Genomic DNA, 15,403 nt, shown 5'->3' on the forward strand with positions numbered 1-15,403 from the left:
CATAAGTGGGCGGAGCCAAATTTGCCACAGGGCGCTGCGTGCGCCGCACATTTTGTCCCTACCTCCCAACTTTTCAAAAGTTGGGAGGTATGGCTGCATTCACTGTTCAGAATCTGACTCTCCAGTCAAGGCCAGATCATAGATCATACAACGCCATCCACAAACGGCTCACACACACTTGTGACCTAATAGGCCGTTACCTATCCACATGAAACCTCTGCTCTTCACACAACCAAGGTGCCAAGGTGGAGATTATGCAATTGCAGACTATAGCAGGTGCTGCCAAAACTAGGTTCGCGATTTTATGGAGGGCACCAGTAGTATTCGGCAACCAAAGGTCTCTCAAAAATAAGGAGCCGTGCATAGCGTGAATAAAGCTGGCAATATTGGGATTTCTGGTCAGCGATTTAGCTGTATGGCCAGATAGCAGGTGTGCACATCGGGCAGTCCCACGCCTCCAAGCCGCCAGGGGAACTATTATTCAGAAAAAGGAGAGATATTATGAGGGGGAAACTTATTTTAAGGAGGGCTTTTTATGGGGGAACTGCTGTATGTAAGCAGTGGCGTAACTAGGAATGGCAGGGCCCCGTGGCGAACTTTTGACATGCGGCCCCTCTGACTGATGCCAAAGACCCCCACCAACCGACACCCCCCTCCCCCTTCCCGCACGATTATGCCCCATAGTGGCCCCTGCACACAGTTATTATGGCCCAATGTGGACACCATGAATAATCGGAGACCCAAGGGGGGATACAAACATAAAAAACACTGTTACTTACCTATACCTACCTCCACTGTACTCCCCGCTGATGTTGGCCATTTTCAATGACGTGCGGGACGTCACAACGCTTATGGATGCAGGCCCCTGACATGTGACGTCAGGGATGTCACACTAGTAGGCCCGAAGCCTTCCGGAGCCAGGAAAGGTAAGTAAATGGGGCCCGTTAACGACTGGAGCTACTTCAGATGCCAGGATCAAATCAAATCAAATCAAAAAATGCTTTATTGGCACGTCCGAATAGGTATTTGGCATTGCCAAAGCTAGTAAAGTGGGGGGGGGGGGGGGTTGGGTTGGGGGGGGGGTATGGGGGGGGGTTTGGGTTATAACAGTCCATGGAGTCTCATCTTCCTCTTCGTTGGTGACTGCTATATGGGGGGGGGGGTTGGAGGTGGGGTGGGGCAGGGCGGTTGGTTTGGGGTATAACAGTCCGTGGAGTCTCGTCTTCCTCTTCGTTGGTGACTGCTATATGGGGAGGTGGGGGCGGGGCGGGTGTTTTGGGATAAATATAACAGTCCATGGAGTCTCATCTTCCTCTGGTTTGGTGACAGCTGGACACGTATTGGGCAGCGATCTCCACAGTGGCTTCTTCTTCTCCCAGTAGGATGTAGAGTTTCCTCTTCTCGTCTGCAGATCTGAAGTCTGGGATGTGGGCAGAGAGTCTTTGGTAGTAGACGGCCCTCACAGCTGAGTATTTGGTGCAGTGTAGCAGGAAGTGGGTCTCGTCTTCTAGGACCCCCTGGTCACAGTGCTGGCACAGTCTCTTCTCCCGTGGCTTGTACGTCTGCCTGTATCGCCCCGTCTCTATCTCTAGGTTGTGGGCGCTCAGTCTGTACCGGCTCAGGGTCTGTCTGTGCTTGGGGTGGCGTATTCTCTCCAGGTAGGTGGCCATGGTGTAGTCCCTTTGTAGGGATTGGTACACGGTGAGTTTCTTGGAGTTATTTATTTCATTTCTCCATTCTTCAATGTACCACTCTCTGTTTGCCTCTGTGGTCGCCTTTATTTCGGCCTTGGTTATCATCTGTTGGTGTTTTTGGTTTGGTGGTTGGCTGCTGTTTGGTTGGTGAATGTCTGGTTTGCTCAGGTGGCTTAGCCAGGCTTGGTGGTGGTAGGAGTCGGGCTTGCTCACCTGGATGTGTGCCTGGAAAGCTAGCGCCCTCTTCTGTATGGTGAGCCATAGGGGGAGTCTGCCTAGCTCTGCCCTGCAGGCCATGTTGGAGGTGTTGCGATGGACATGGAGCAGGTATTTGCAGAACTCCAGGTGGAAGTTCTCTGTTGGGCTGGAATCCCACTTTGACTGGTCTGGGTAGGTGGCTGGGCCCCAAACTTCACTGCCATAGAGAAGGATCGGGGTGATGACTGCGTCAAATATCTTCAGCCAGACCCTCACCGGTGGTTTGAGGTGGTACAGTTGTCTTCTGATGGCGTAGAAGGTTCTGCAGGCTTTTGCTTTCAGGGTTTCTATTGCTGCTTTGAAGCTTCCTGATTGGCTGAGCTCCAGCCCCAGGTAGGTGTAGCTGTTGGTTTTCTCCAGTGTGGAGCCGTTCAGTGTGAATTGTGGGGTGGTGGAGGCTTTATTGTGGCCCTTCTTCTGAAATACCATGATTTTGGTCTTCTTCTGGTTGATGGGTAGGGCCCATGTGGTGCTGAATTTTTCCAGCACTGACAGGCTTTCTTGGAGGTCTTTCTCGGTGGGGGCCAGGAGTAGGAGGTCATCGGCATACAGCAGGAACTTCACCTCTCGATTGTTCAGGGTGAGGCCTGGGGTTGGTGAGGTCTCCAGGGCTGTAGCCAGTTCATTGATATAGATGTTGAAGAGCGTTGGGCTCAGGCTACAGCCTTGTCTGACCCCTCGGGCCTGTTGGAAGTATGCTGTCCTTTTCCCATTCACCTTCACACTGCACTGGTTTCCGGTGTAGGAGCTCTTGATGACGTCGTACGTTCTTCCTCCTATTCCACTCTCTAGGAGTTTTAGGAGTAGGCCTGGGTGCCATACTGAATCAAATGCCTTCTTAAAGTCCACGAAGCAGGCGAATATCTTGCCTCTTCTGGTGTTGTGGACGTGCGTCTTGATGAGGCTGTGCAGGGTGTAGATATGGTCTGTGGTGCGGTGGTTTGGCATGAACCCTGCTTGGCTCTTGCTGAGGACCCCGTGTTGTGTGAGGAAGGTGAGGATTCTGTTATTGATGATGCTGTTGAACAGTTTCCCTAGCGTGCTGCTGACGCAGATCCCTCTGTAGTTGTTGGGGTCATATTGGTCCCCATTCTTGTAGATGGGGGTTATGAGCCCTTTGTTCCAGTCTTCGGAGAAGTGTCCAGCATTGAGCACGAGGGTGAATAGCTTTGCCAGTGCCGCGTGTATTGCTGGAGGGCTGTATTTGATCATCTCTGGTAGGATGCCGTCAGGGCCACTGGCCTTTTTGCCTTTCAGCAGGACAATTCTTTCCTGTATATCTTTTATGGTGATTGGTGAGTCCAGAGGGTTCTGGAAGTCTTTGATGACTTTCTCCATGTCCCTCAGTTTGGTGATTATCTGTTGCTGTTCTGGAGTTAGTTCTTCTTCTGGGATGTTTTTGTAGAGACCTCTGAAGTAGTTGAGCCAGATATTGCCATTTTGGATGTGGAGAGAGTTTTTCTTGGGCTTTGTGCCCATGTGGTGCCAGGTCTCCCAGAATGAGCTGTCCTGGAGGGAGTCCTCTAGTTGCTCGATTTTGTGGGAGAGGTATCTCTGTTTCTTCTCTCTGAGGGTGCCCTTGTATTGCTTGCATAGATTGTTGTAGGCTTCCCTCACCTCCTTGTTGTTGGGGTCCCTGTGTTTTTGGTTGGAGGCTGTTCTTAGGGTATGGCGTAGTGCTCTGCAGTCGCTGTCGAACCATTTGTGGGACTGTTTGTTGGTTTGTCTTATGGGTTTGGTTCGTTTCAGGCCTGCTAGTTCTGCTGTGGTCTGTAGGATGTACTTGAGATCCTTCACAGCTCTGGTGACTCCCTGTTGGTCTGGCTGATAGGTGTTTGTATGGAAGTTTGTGAGCAGTGTCTTGATTTCGGGTCGGTTGGTTGCGTTGGTATATTCTATGGCCTGGTGGTTGGCCCATTTGAAATGTCTTGGTAGGTTGTAGAGGCCGGACTGTTGGGGCTCATGTGTGGGTGTTTTGTTCCTGGTTCTCATGTATAGTAGGATCTGGTTGTGGTCTGATAGATGGGAGTCAGGTGCGATTGTGAAGTCTTCAATGTCTGACAGGTCTGCGTCTGTAATGGCATAGTCCACCACGCTGTTGCCCACTTGAGAGTTTAGTGTGAAGCGTCCTCTGGGATCGCCTGTGGTACGTCCGTTTATTATGTACAGTCCTAGGCTTCGGCACATGTTCAGCAGTTGTCTCCCACTCTTGTTGACAATTCTGTCTTGGCTGTTTCTTCTTGTCTGTGTGGGTTCTGGGTGGTGGATCTCACTACCGTGCGTATGTGGGTTGTCGTCAGGAGGCAGGTAGTCTATCTCTGTGCCTGTCCTTGCATTCAGGTCTCCGCATATTAGTACTCTGCCTTTGGGTTGGAAGTGGACGGCTTCCCTTTGTAGGACCTCGTAAGTGTCGGGGTCGTGGTAGGGGGACCCTGGTGGGGGCATATATACTGCACAGAGATAGATGTCCTGCTGGCCGCTGAGGATGGAGCTGCTTATTTTTATCCATATGTGATTAGTTCCACGTTTGGTAGCTTTTACGTGTTCTTTGAGCTCCTCCTTGTACCATATTAGTATGCCTCCTGAGTGGCGGCCATGTTTGGTGGTCTTATTTTTCTGGGCGGGCACTGAGAATTCCTTGTAGCCCATGGGTGTTAGGGACTCGTCATCTGCCCGGGTCCATGTCTCTAGGAGGATTTGAATGTCTATGTTTTTTAGTCTGTCTATGAAGTCTGGATCTTTTGATTTAGATCCAAAGGCTGAGGCGTTCAGCCCTTGTATGTTCCAACTACTGATAGTTAGTGATTTCATCTTCGGTGTGTAAACCTTGTAATGAGCTGTCCTGCAGAGGACGGGCTGGGTTCTTGGTTGGTTGCAGTGTGGCCAGGTATTGGTTTATGTGCATTGCTGTTGTGGCCATTGTAGTGACCGCATGCTCTATTCTCTTTATTGTCTCTATGTCGGTGCTCTGGGTTGCTCTGGTTGGCTTTTTCTTGATAGGTGGCATCTTTGGGGGGTTCTGTCTTGGATATTGGCGGTTGTCGGGTATTATTTCCATGACTCTTTGTTTTGTTTGTTGTCTAGGCCCGGGGGCTCTGTTGAGCACTAAGTCTTTGAATTCCTTCGCTAGGAGGCTGACGCCATGTTTATTGAGGTGTTTGTCATCATATAGGTGACGCTTATCTATGGAGGGGTGTTGTGCCAGGGTGATGCCTGATGTTTGTCTGATTCTGGTCGCCAGCTCTTTGTTGATCCCCATGATGGTAGCTTCAGAGATGTCTTCTCGTGGGAGCAGAGATGACAGGATGATACTACTGTCTGGGAACCGTTGCTTTGCTTTCTCTGCTAGTTGGACCAGTTGGCCCGCTGTCTGTTGGGGCTGGTCAGAGAGATCTTCTGTGCCTGTGTGTATGACAATGTGTTTCGGGGTAGTGAAGAAAGGCTTGCAAATGACAATGTTGGCTTTTTCAATGGTTGGGCTGTGGATTTTCTTGACTCTTTGCCGTGGGAAGAGCTTTCTTGTATTAATGTACTTGCCATTGGAGTCTATGATCAGGACTATATCTGGGTTTGAGGTTCTCGTTGTTTGGGTTCTCTCTGGCTCTATGTCTGGGGTGATGGGCAGTTCTGGACTTTCTTGTGATGTTTGAGGCATTTCTGTCTTATTGATACCTTGATCAGAGTCTGTTGTGTTTTCCTCCCCCTCTTCCTTAGATCTTATCTCTTGTGTCTGTAGTTTCAGGCCTGATAACTCTTCCTTTAGTTCTGTGATTTCTTGTAGGCATTGTGTCATTTTATCCCACAGCTTGACATTCTCTTGCTGGCAGGCTGCTATCTCTTTTCTCAGATTTGTGTTTTCCTGGATAAGTTTGTGGATGGCTTTTGTGTCGCCATTTGTGCTGGACAGTTCGTTGACATTACAGTTTCTGTTATAATTGTGTTTATAGATAGTAAAATCTCTCTCCAGCCGGGATACAGTCTCTGTGAGGGACTCTACTGAGAGGTGTGAGGAGTCGGGGGAGGGCTTGCTGGCTTGTGTCTGTGTACTGGCAGTGTTGGGGGATGTCACGGGTAATTCACCTGAGTCAGTGGGTGATCCTGTGTCTGTGCCCCTTTTTAGTTGTGCCTGATTCTTGATCTCTGGGAATTTTTCTATATATTGGTGAAGCCTATCTTCTCTTCCTTGAATCATTAAAGTCCCATTATTAAAAATGGTTGTTGTGAGAATCACTTCGCCGGCCCCTTGTGGGTTTTTTATTCTGATTGTTATTTTGCCTGTATCCGCCTCTTCTGTTGTTGTACTCTTGTAGCAGTCACATATTGCATGCTGCCAGGCTCTTATGTAATCGGTGTGCATAATGAGGTTAGTCATTCTTTGGTTTGATGTGTAATCAGCAAACAGGGTCTCAGCATGGGCTTTGAGGAGATCTTTATTTGCATTTTTCTTTTCATTGGGACTCATGTTATCAGGGTATGTAATCTGTAGAGTGGCCTGCCCCCCGCTGTGTACAGAGACAGTGCTCTTAGCATAACAGTCAATGTCCTCTGTTGGCTGCATTGCTTCTTTCACACCTTCTGGGATGCCTGACCCCCTGCTGTGCTGGGACCTTGTCCTAGGTTCTATGGAGCTCATACTAGGTTCATCTAAGAATTCCATATTATAATCTCCCAGGTTCCCAAAATCTGAGGGTGTCCCCGATTTCCTTATTTCTGAGGGATAATCTACTTGCTTATGGGATTAGCCAAGTGATGGCCCTACCTTCTGTGATGTGGGATCCTGGGGTCAGATGTGATGTTCCTGTTGCATTCAGCCAGTCTGAGGTCTGTAGGAATCTTCTCTTGTATTTTAAAATCCTTTTTCTGTTCTTATTTCATTTTTCTCTTGGGATGTTTTTAGTCTCGCTTAGTTATGTCTTCCATGGAGCCGATATTTCCTGGTTTTCGTCTTGCAGGTAGCTCAATTACAAGGTTTACTTTGATGAAAGTCAGGAGCTCATGTTGGGAGATGCTTACAGTTCAGTAGTCAGAGGAAGATGCAGCAAATGTTTATGGGCAACCAAGAGACTTTAATACATACCTCCCAACTTTTGAAGAACCGAAAGAGGGACAAAATGTGCGGCGTGTGTAGCGAGCCACTGCAAATTTAGCTCCACCCGCTTTTATGTTGACTCCGCCCATTCCCATTCATTTTTCCATGTGCCCCCACACAGTATAATCCTCCTACAGTCACCCGTAAATTATATGTCCCCCCTCTATCTCGCCCCCCATTTTCATATACACCCTTCATCTGCTCCCAGTTTCATGTCCCCCCCTCCATCTCTGCCCCCAATTTCATGTCCGTTCCATCTCTGTCCCAGATTCATGTCCCCCATCTTTGCCCACAGTTTCATGTCCCCCATCTTTACCCCCAGATTCATGCCCACCATCTCTGCCCCCGTTTCATGTCCCCCCATCTCTTCCCCCAGATTCATGTCCCCCATCTCTGCCCCGATTCATGTCCCCCCATCTCTGCCCCCAGATTTATGTCCCCCCATCTCTGCCCCCAGATTCATGTCCCCCATCTCTGCCCCCAGATTCATGTCCCCCATCTCTGCCCCCAGATTAATGATCCCCTATCTCTGCCCGTTTCATGTCCCCCCATCTCTGCCCCCAGATACATGTCCCCTCCATCTCTGCCCCCAGATTCATGTCCCCCCATCTCTGCCCCCAGATTCATGTCCCCCCATCTCTGCCCCCTGTGTCATGCCGTCCTCTCCTTTATCTGACCCCAGTTTCATGTTCCACCTCAATGTCTACACACAGAAACCACTTAAACTCACCTTTTCCTCACTCCCCTGCCGCTCTCTCCGTCACCTCGCTAACAGAGTTGTAAGCGCAATGTGACGTCATCACATCGCGCCTACACAGCCACTAGTCGGAGCGCCGCGGCAAAGCAAGGAGCTGAACTGTGACAGCTCCTTGCTTTAGTTGCGTATGTATTCAACTCAAATCTGCGTCCTCCAGACCTTCAGGGTGCTTGCTATAGAGGGCGGCATAACAGAGGCACTGTCTCCCTGTTTACATCTTGGGAGACAGATTTGCATATTCTTCCCATGTTCCCTTGCAGTGGAGCAACTATGGCTGTATAAGTCTCCACACACCTGAGAAGGTGGTCTCTCCCTAAGGATAGACGTTATCCCCATAATCTGGTCTTTCAGCCTCTCACTTAAACCAAATCAGTTCTCTCTAGGCTGCGCTGATGAAGTCCATAGAGACAGAAACGGTGCCGTCCGTAGCCGAGAACTGATTTGGTTATAACCCTGCATTATGCAGTGAAGGCTTCTGGGAAGTCGGCCATGATGTTCAGGGTGCTTCCCATAGAGGGCAGCATAACAAAGGCACTGTCTCCCTGTTTACATCTTGGGAGACAGATTTGCATATTCTTCCCATAGCTACACTGCCTGAGTCTGATCACATGATCATGACATCATCAAAGGTCCTTTAGCTCCTTCGGGCAGCACATCCTGGAGCCTGACTCCTCCCTCAGACACGTGACTGATCACCTGGTCAGCACATTAGTGCAGGTCCTCCAGTCACCTGGTGGAGTCTGATGAGTTACTGGCCGGATAAGTGAGACTGGTAGCCACTGCTCTCATGTCCTTGTATGTATATAGGCATATAGGATGTTATATATGTGCGTATAGAGTGTATACCTGCCGTCTGTGTGTATAGCTATAGATGTGTAATGTATAACGTGTGTATTATACAGTAGTATGTACAGTAAAGGGTGTACATTGTGTGAGTATATGGCCTCTATTAGTATATAGTGTGCATGTGTAGTATACGGTAGAATATAGGTGTGACTGATCTGTATATTATATAGTATATAGAGTTTGTTTATAGGTGTGACTGTATTTCCTACATAGTATATATTGTACATTTATAGTATAAGATTGTATATAGGTGTGACTATATGTCCTGTGTATTATACACTATATAGGTTACACATATGATATGGGGTTGTATATAGGTGTGACTATACACTCACCGGCCACTTTATTAGGTACACCTGTCCAACTGCTTGTTAACACTTAATTTCTAATCAGCCAATCACATGGCGGCAACTCAGTGCATTTAGGCATGTAGACATGGTCAAGACAATCTCCTGCAGTTCAAACCGAGCATCAGTATGGGGAAGAAAGGTGATTTGAGTGCCTTTGAACGTGGCATGGTTGTTGGTGCCAGAAGGGCTGGTCTGAGTATTTCAGAAACTGCTGATCTACTGGGATTTTCACGCACAACCATCTCTAGGGTTTACAGAGAATGGTCCGAAAAAGAAAAAACATCCAGTGAGCGGCAGTTCTGTGGGCGGAAATGCGTTGTTGATGCCAGAGGTCAGAGGAGAATGGCCAGACTGGTTCCAGCTGATAGAAAGGCAACAGTGACTCAAATAGCCACCCGTTACAACCAAGGTAGCCAGAAGAGCATCTCTGAACGCCGCACAGTACGTCGAACTTTGAGGCTACAGATGGGCTACAGCAGCAGAAGACCACACCGGGTGCCACTCCTTTCAGCTAAGAACAGGAAACTGAGGCTACAATTTGCACAAGCTCATCGAAATTGGACAATTGAAGATTGGAAAAACGTTGCCTGGTCTGATGAGTCTCGATTTCTGCTGCGACATTCGGATGGTAGGGTCAGAATTTGGCGTCAACAACATGAAAGCATGGATCCATCCTGCCTTGTATCGGTAACGGTTCAGGCTGGTGGTGGTGGTGTCATGGTGTGGGGAATATTTTCTTGGCACTCTTTGGGCCCCTTGGTACCAATTGAGCATCGTTGCAACGCCAAAGCCTACCTGAGTATTGTTGCTGACCATGTCCATCCCTTTATGACCACAATGTACCCAACATCTGATGGCTACTTTCAGCAGGATAATGCAATGCCATGTCATAAAGCTGGAATCATCTCAGACTGGTTTCTTGAACATGACAATGAGTTCACTGTACTCCAATGGCCTCCACAGTCACCAGATCTCAATCCAATAGAGGAGCATCTTTGGGATGTGGTGGAACGGGAGATTCGCATCATGGATGTGCAGCCGACAAATCTGCGGCAACTGTGTGATGCCATCATGTCAATATGGACCAAAATCTCTGAGGAATGCTTCCAGCACCTTGTTGTATCTATGCCACGAAGAATTGAGGCAGTTCTGAAGGCAAAAGGGGGTCCAACCCGTTACTAGCATGGTGTACCTAATAAAGTGGCCAGTGAGTGTATGTCCTGTGTATTATCCTATTAATATTATAAATGTGAAAGTTTGTGTGTTTGGATGTTCGGATGTTTGTTCCTCAATCACGCAAAACCCGCTCGACCGATTTGGCTGAAATTTTCCACAAACATAGTTAATACACCCGATTGCGCAATAGGCTACTTTTCGTCACAATAGCGCACATACGTTTTTCTCAGGACCCCCACAAAACCCAAACTCACACCACTATCTCTGCAATCTCACACACTTTGGACCATAGCAAGCCACAAAATTCCTATTGCCCTCTACAGCCTCGCCCCTAACCCCACACAATCACATATACTTTACCACTCTGCCCCTCACCTTAACGATACTCCAGGAGGCGCTCTATAACGCTCTGGAGCAGCCATGTTTGCCGACCCCCACCGCTCTGACAATCCGCGACACTGCCCACCCATGTCAATACCCCTAGGCCGTCTAATAAATGCAAAAAAAAAGTTTAAAAAAAAGTAAAAAAAAAATATAAAAACAAATAAAAAGGATTAAAAATTCAAATCACCCCCCTTTCCCTAGAACACATATAAAAGTAGTTAAAAACTATGAAACACATACATGTTAGGTATCCCCGCATCCGAAATCGCCCGCTCTACAAAGCTATACAAATATTTTTCCTGTTCAGTAAACGCCGTAGCGGGAAAAATGGTCAAAAGTGCCAAACTGCCGTTTTTTCACTGTTTTGATTCTGATAAAAATTTGAATAAAAAGTGATCAAAGCAATAACATTTCCCAAAAATGATAGAACTACAAAGTACACCCGACCCCACAAAAAAAGACGCCCTATACATCCCCGTACATGCACGTATAAAAAGTTACGGGTGTCGGAATATGGCGACTTTTCAAAAAAAAAATTTTTAACATAGTTTTGGATTTTTTTAAGGGGTCAAAATGTAAATAAAACCATATAAATTTGGTATCCCCGGAATCGTAACGAAACACAGAATACAGGGGACATGTCATTTTGGTTGTACAGTGAACGCCGTAAAACCAAAGCCCGTAAGAAAGTCGCAGAAATGCATTTTTTCTTCAAATCCACCCCATTCTGAATTTTTTCCCCGCTTCCCAGTACATTATATAGAATAAATAATGGCGGCATCATGAAGAAAAATTTGTCCCAGAAAAATTAAGACCTCATATGGCTCTGGGAGCGGAGAAATAAAAAAGTTACGGGGTTTAGAAGGAGGGGAGTCAAAAACGAAAATCAAAAAATGCCACCGGCGGGAAAGGGTTAACTTCAAAAACTTCTGTCCCAAAGTCACTATGTAAAGTTTCTCACAACACCGTATATATAGCAGCTCAAATACAAAGTAACTGCAACACAAAAGTCTCACGTATTCTCTGAATTACAGAAACAACAAGATACAAAGTTACATTTCATATCCCATCCCTTATACACAGTACGAAAACCTTACCCCCGCCTGTATATACCCACTGCTACAATCACCACAGACAAAGTCGCGGGTACCAGCTAGTACACTATATAGTTTACACATATGATATGGGGTTGTATATAGGTGTGACTATATGCCCTTGTATTATACAATATATAGTTTACACATATGATATAGGTTTGTATATAGGTGTGACTATATGTCCTGTGTATTATGATATGGGGTTGTATATAGGTGTGACTATATGTCCTGTGTATTATACACTATATAGTTTACACATATAATATAGGGTTGTATATAGGTGTGACTATATGTCCTGTGTATTATACAATACTAGCTGGTACCCGCGACTTTGTCTGCGGTGATATTAGAAGTGCGCAGGTATACAGGCGCGGGTAAGGTTTTCGTACTGTGTATAAGGGATGGGATATGAAATGTAACTTTGTATCTTGTTTTTGCTGTAATTCTGAGAGCACATGAGACTTTTGTGTTGAATGTAATTTGTATTTCAGCTGCTATACGGTGTCGGTATAAACTGTACATAGTGTCTTTGGGACAGAGGGATTTGAAGCTAATATACCTTGATATACGACATTGTATGATTTGTTATTTTCTGCCAGTAGTGTGTTGACATTTTTTTTTGTTTGTAAAAGTTGCCATATTCTGACAGCAGTCACTTTTTTATTTGTCTGTGTCGGGGAATGTGTTTTTTTGCGGGGCCGGGTGTAGTTTTTAGTTGTTGCATTTTCGGGAAATGCTATTGGTTTCATCACTTTTGATATTTGTATGATGATGAAAATAGTGAAAATACTGTGTTTTTGGACTTTTCAGTATGTTTGCCGCTACGGCGTTAAGCGTCCAGGCAAAATATTTGTATAGCTTTGTAGAGCGGGCGGTTTCGGACACAGGGATACCTAACATGTATCTGTTTCACAGTATTTAACTACTTTTATATGTGTTCTAGGGAAGGGGGGGGATTTGAATTTGTAATAGTTTTTATTTTGTATTTTATTTTTTTTCCCTTTTTTTTTTTGCATTTATTAGACCGCCTAGGGGTATTGACATGGGTGGGCGGTGTCGCGGATTGTCAGAGCGGTGGGGGTCGGCAAACATGGCTGCTCCGGAGCGTTATAGAGAGCCTCCTGGAGTATCGTTAAGGCGAGGGGCAAAGTGGTAAAGTATATGTATATGTGATTGTGTGGGGTTAGGGGCGAGGCTGTAGAGGGCAATATGAATTTTGTGGCTTGCTATGGTCCAAAGTGTGTGAGATTGCAGAGATGGTGATGTGAGTTTGGGTTTTGTGGGGGTCCTGGGAAAAACGTATGTGCGCTATTGTGACGAAAAGTAGCCTATTGCGCAATCAAGTGTAGTGACTATGTTTGTGGAAACTTTCAGCCAAATCGGTGGAGCGGGTTTTGCGTGATTGAGGAACAAACATCCGAACATCTAAACATCCAAACACACAAACTCACAAACCCAGAAACTATAGTTTACACATATGATATAGGGTTGTATATAGGTGTGACTATATGCCCTTGTATACATAATATACTAGTAGAATACCCGGTGGCTTTGCTCGCAGAAAATATGTAAAATTGTTGGTTATGCTAAAGTAAAATTTTCAGTGTCACAGTAAATCTTTTTTTCCACTTTAAATTTTTATTATTTTGGCATTTTACTAATTTGTCGTAACATTGATGTGAACAACTTTTTTTTTTTTTTTTCGTTTCAACATTTTTATTGATTTTATATATCCAATACATATTATATAGTGTAAACTATTACAACTATTTTTTGAACTATTTTTTTTATCAAAAATTAAAATTTATGCTCCTTACACAAACATATGAAACATTTACACCAGGGGTGTAACTAATGGGGTAGCGGCTGCCACAGGGCCCGGGACATTAGGGGGCCCGGCGACAGCCAATACCACTGTGGTTTTGTTTTTTTTTTGTTTTTTTAATAGGTCGATACTGGCTGGAGTTACTCCAGATGGTAACAGGCCCTATTTACTTACCGATCCTGGCAGCGGCCAGGATCAGTAAGTGACACCGCAGGCCCCACAAACAGTCTGAAAAGACCCCCGAGTATAATGACCAGAGGCCCAGGAGAGGTAAGAGAACATAAAAAACTGTGTTACTTACCTCTCCGGGCAGGCTTCAGGCCTACTTGTGTGACGTTCCTGAATTCACATGACCGGAACCTGCGTCCTTTGCGTTGCGACGCAGGCCTTCCGGGTCACGTGACATCCTGGACGTCATTGAAGATGGCCATCATCAGCGGGAAGTACAGCGAAGCCAGGGATAGGTAAGTAACAGTGGTTTTTTTATGTTTGTATCCATCCTGGGTCTCCGATTATGGGTTCTGAAAAGCCCCCAGAGTATAATAATTGTTCATGGGTGTCCACGGTGGTGCATAATGCTGGGTAATGGGGCATAATACAGTGTGCAGGGGCCACTATGGGGTATAATACTTTGTATGTGTTGGTGCGACCCCTTTAGCAGCGACTCTTTGGCGCCGTCGCTATAATCCATCCATGTCGGTCACAACTGTTGTTTTCCCCTCAGCACTTTCACTTTTCTCCATTATATGCATAGGGCCTAAATTTAGGGGCCCCAATCTCATGACAGGGGGATGCTAGCGAAATGTAATGTGCCCAGTATTCTGCTCCTGTAGGTGGAGAAGGGATGTGCCAAATTGGCTCCGCCACACAGGCTATACCCTCTCACTGACAGTGCACTCAGGCAGTTTTTTTTTTCCTAGTGTCGTAGGAGGCAGTCACAACCTGAGTCAGGTCTCTCTGTCTTGCAATCTGTTGTAACTGAGGGCCTTCTTTCGGGCTCTGCATACTGGACCCTTCTCTGGGGTCGGCCGGCTCGCTCTCAGCCCGACAGTTCCACTGCCGTCGCCTTCATGACTCTCCAGGGTGGAACCAAGAGCCAGGCGTTTTTTTCTGAGGCCTCCTGTTTTAACTACAAAGTTCTTCTGTAGTTGTCCAGGTGCAGGGTTCCTCGGGCGCTGTGTCCGACGCTCTTGTAATTCCCTGGTGGGGGTTTTCATTTCTGTATCTGTTCCTCCCTCTTCCCATCCTTACTCAGGTTTTCAAGGAACTCAGGGTCAAGAGGGTTCATGCCATCCTGGTAGCTCCAGACTGGCCTCGTGTGGCAAGTACGCAGACCTCAAGGTTCTGTTGGTAGACGCCTTGGCTTGTTCCTCTGCAGGAGGATCCGCTCTCTCAAGGACCTATTCCACCCCACCTTACGTTAGCTGTTTAACGGCGAGGCTGTTGAGGCGAGTTTTGTCTTAGTCTGTTATTTAGCCTATGATCAAGGCCAGGGAGCCTCAGTCAGCTAAAATTTTCCATCACACTTGGTAGTCTTATGTCCGCTGGTGCGGAACTGTAGTTTGTCGTCTTTTTTTCCTTTTCCTTGGCCCAGGATCCTGGCGTCCTTCAGTCTGGGTTGGATCAGGGTCTTGGCCTCTCCCTCACAGGTCTGATATCTGCGCTTCCTTTCTTTTCCAGTAGGCCCTGGTTTTCCTTGCTCAAGCAAAGACCCATTTTTCCAGGGTATGGCTCATTGTGTCCCTCCTTCTAGTTGATCCTTGATAACTTTACCTCGTTTTTGAGGTACTTCAGGCTCATCCTTTGAGCCTCTAGAGCAAATATTGCACCGTTTTCTTCTTGGAAGATGGTTTTTTACTTGTTGCATTCACTTCTATTTATAGAGTTCTGAGCTGGCAGCTGGCTCGCCAGTCTCCATTCTTGGTTC

At 46.6% G+C, this 15,403-nt stretch overlaps 2 protein-coding genes across 2 annotated transcripts in view; both read left to right on the forward strand.

Moving 5' to 3' along the window:
* Positions 1-15,403, forward strand: part of LOC142186402 (uncharacterized) — a 214,353-nt gene that overhangs the window by 57,722 nt on the left and 141,228 nt on the right. The gene's annotated exons all lie outside the window — the stretch shown is intronic.
* Positions 8,498-15,403, forward strand: part of LOC142186400 (uncharacterized) — a 28,677-nt gene continuing 21,771 nt past the window's right edge. Inside the window, exon 1 of the mRNA XM_075261248.1 lies at positions 8,498-8,593. The gene's annotated coding sequence lies outside the window, so the exon portion shown is untranslated. The remainder of the gene's footprint in view (positions 8,594-15,403) is intronic.

The sequence above is a fragment of the Leptodactylus fuscus genome (assembly GCF_031893055.1).
Source record: "Leptodactylus fuscus isolate aLepFus1 chromosome 10 unlocalized genomic scaffold, aLepFus1.hap2 SUPER_10_unloc_1, whole genome shotgun sequence".
Lineage (NCBI taxonomy): Eukaryota > Metazoa > Chordata > Amphibia > Anura > Leptodactylidae > Leptodactylus > Leptodactylus fuscus.